General features: G+C 62.4%; 1 long non-coding RNA gene across 1 annotated transcript; it reads left to right on the forward strand.

The window, feature by feature from the left end:
- Window positions 1-387: 387 nt before the first annotated feature.
- LOC141731945 (uncharacterized) lies at window positions 388-2,061 on the forward strand. The gene is made up of 3 exons (XR_012583833.1): window positions 388-489; window positions 1,107-1,127; window positions 1,216-2,061. It is a non-coding gene; the product is annotated as an uncharacterized LOC141731945 (long non-coding RNA).
- Window positions 2,062-3,468: the final 1,407 nt, after the last annotated feature.

A 3,468-nucleotide genomic window follows, 5' to 3' on the forward strand; every position in this document is an offset into this window, starting at 1 on the left:
ATGCCCACGAGATGCCCCATTACCCTGGTACCCTCATCCCTATGACAACCATCACCTGACCCCAAATCCCTGGAGCCCTCATTGTTCTGGGGCTCCCATCCCTAAGTTCCCCCAGCCCTGGGTACCCTCATTCCCATGGCACCTCCATCCCTGGTGACTCATCCTCCCTAGGACCCCCATTCCCCTGGGACCTGTCCCTGACTCTCCAAACTCCCTGTGCCACTCACTCCTGGGAACCCCATGTCCCAACTTCTGCCACTCAGCCTTGTCCCCATCCTGTCCCCACCCTCCCACAGCCTGTCCCCAGCTTGTGGCCACCCTGCCCCCACCAGGTGCCACCTACGCATGAGGATGAGACCTGACCTCGCTTTTTTTCCCTTTGGCCATAGAGCCACCACCCAGGGGACAGCCACCCTGGCAGCGAGTGACAGTCTGTCCACATGGCTGGAGACACCGGGATGGCCGGGATGTTGGCACTGCTCCTGTGGGGTGAGTGCCCCATGCATGGGACTGACACCCTGAGGATTGACCCCAGTTAGGCAGAGACCAGTGGGGAGGGGGGCATAGGGGGGTTGCAGTGTCCCCTGGGGTCCCCAATGCCAGCAGGGCATGGATCCAGTGTGACCAGAGTTGTGGGGAGGCCATGAGGACAGGAACAGGGGAACTGGGATGTGGGGACAGAAAGAGGGGGATGGAGATGTGGGGACAAGGATGTGGCAAAAGGAACTCTGGGGCTGGGGCAGCTGTGGAGAGGGGGATAGGGAATCAGGGATGCAGAGACAGGGAAAAGGGTCACACACCATGTGGATGGGCCATAGGGACAGGTGCCATCTCACTGGGATCATGGGCACAGGGCCATGGCTTGTGGCCGTGGGGACAGGCGCTGTAGGGCTGGTGGAGGTGACCTGTGCAAACATGGGGTGTCCACAGTGTTGCCATTTCATGCGTCAACCCATGATGAACAAGATGTCTCTGTGCTCGGGATGTCCATGCCACACCAGTGTTCCCATGGGGACAGTTTGAGGACAGACACCTCACCTCATACCCCGGGTGGTGCTGTCCATTCAGTCACACCTCCACTGAGTCCTGTCCCTTCTCCCTTCCAGCCCAGACCCTCGGCCTCGCTGGTGAGTCCTCAGGGGATGCCATTGCCCCACCTCGCTCTCCCCAGCCCCACGCTGGCCCTGGCAGCCTGGTGTCCCCTGTCACCCACAGGTGCCCAGACCACCCAGCTCCTGGTGGATCCTCCCTGGAGGCCAGCAGTGCTGTGGGACCAGGTGACACTGACCTGCCAGGGCTCGGGGACCGCCGGTGCCACCACCTGGTACCAGGATGGGCAGCATTGGTGGCAGGAGGGACCTGCCAACTTCACTGTCACCGTGAGTGGCATCTACACATGTGACAGACCTGGCACCGGGCTCAGCCCCCCCATGAGAGTCTTAAATGGTGAGGGGGGTTTGGGTGTCTCCAGCCTGGCACTGTGGGGACCCTGAGGGCTCTGGGTGGGCCCCACTCCATGGGTCACCTCCTGTGTGACCAAAGCCCGTCCCCTGCTCTGGGGACATCCCAGAGCATCCAGTGTGGGGGAAACCATGCTGGAATTGGGGATCCCTGGTGCGCTGGGTGAGACCCAATGGAGGGATCCCCATCAAAAGGGGATATTCCGGTGTGACAGGACCCCTCTCTCCCAAAGCTCGCTTGGTGCTGCAGGTGCCGGCGTGGGAGCTGCTAGAGGGGGACACGATGACCATGCGCTGCCGGTGCTGGCAGGACATGTCGGTCACTGAGGTGCGATTCTACCATGAGGACAAGGAGGTGGGGAGGTCCCTCACTGGGACCAAGCTGTCCCTGTCGCCTCTGCAGCTGAACCACAGTGGCCGCTACCGCTGTGGGGGCCAGGTGGACTCCAAGGTGGCACCGTGGATGCTCTCAGCGCCGGTGACAGTGACAGTGCATGGTGAGCACCCCCACGGCTGGAACTCCAATCTCCTGACACCCCCAAAGACACCTCCCAGCAGACTCAGAGCCACAGTCCTCACCTCCCCTGTTCTTCCCTGAGCTCTTCCCTGTGCAAGTGCTGGAGGATCCCCCAAACCTACGGTGGGGTGCCCCCTGACTCTCAGCTGCCTCAGCACCCCCAGCCCCCTGTGGCCCCGAGCCCCCCTCCTGCACGTGTTCTACTGGGTTGGGCAGGTGGTGAGGGGCCCCGCAGGGGTCCTTGCAGCTGCTGGTTCCCGCCGTGGGGGTCTCCCACTCGGGGAATTGCAGCTACCAGGTGCGCTCTGAGGGGGGGGGGCTCTGCGGAAGAGCAGCATCCGGCTCCGTGTCATTGTACATAGTGACCGCGGGGATGGGCACGGGGAGCCCCCACAGCCTCCTCGAGTGCCATGGTTGGGGACCTCCATGTCCCCCAGAAACATTGTTGGGTCACCCCGCCTTTGCCCAGTGTCCCCTCACCCCTCCCTGGTGTGACCCCATCCCTGACATCCCCCACCACACCCATCCCCCCCATCCCTATCCCCTCACACCGGCTGCCAGCCCCTTGCTGTGGCCTCAGCCCTGTCTGTGTCCCTGCAGTGTCCATGGACATTGCCACCATCACACCCCGTGTCCTGGAGCTGACACCGCGAGACACAGAGACACACAGGGACACAGGTGGGGTCACACAGTGTCACCAGGGAGTGCAGGACCCCTGGGGTCATGGGTGACCCTGATGTGTCCCCCTCTGTTTCTTGCAGTGGCTACAGGGGTCAGTGGGGCCATTTTGTACCTGCTCCTGCTTGTGGGTATCATTGTGGCCTGGTACCAGTGGCACCGCCTGGGTAGGTGACAGTGGGGGCACAGGGCTCCTGGGGATCACTGGGAAGGCCCCCAGAGAGGGAGGCCATAGGGCTGCACCCACAGCCCCTGGCTTGAGAGGAGCTGAGCCCCCAGTGACCATAGCTCAGAGCCCTGGCGAGCTGTTGGCGGGTCCTGCAGGGATGTTGGGGGTTCTATCAGGGGTCTCCCCCACTGCCAGGCTCGGGGCTCTGGGGGGTCAGGGTGTTGGTGCAAGTGTGGTGGGTCAGGGATACTGGGGGGGTATCAGGGATACTGGGGGGGCCTGGGGAGAATTGTGTATCTGGTGGTGGTTCAGCATTCCCAAGGGTGGATGGGAGCCCCTGGGTCTCCAAAGTCACCCCTCCAGTTTTCTTTGCAGATGCCAGGAAGCACCAGGAAAGGTGAGTGCAGCCTCCAGCCCGAAGACACCTTTTACCCAAACCCCCAGCACCTCCCATCCCCTTCCACACACCCCCTTATTCCCACAGGGCCCCACCAGACCCCATGGCACTCCCAGTGGAGGATCCTCAGGCGACGTACATGGAGCTGCAAAGGCAACCATGGGAACCCAGCGACATCTATGACAATCTACACCAAAAGTTGTGATGCTCTGTGAAGTGGGAGGCACTGGGTGACACTGGGGGTACT

This window comes from Zonotrichia albicollis, chromosome 26, assembly GCF_047830755.1.
Source record: "Zonotrichia albicollis isolate bZonAlb1 chromosome 26, bZonAlb1.hap1, whole genome shotgun sequence".
Classification (NCBI taxonomy): domain Eukaryota; kingdom Metazoa; phylum Chordata; class Aves; order Passeriformes; family Passerellidae; genus Zonotrichia; species Zonotrichia albicollis.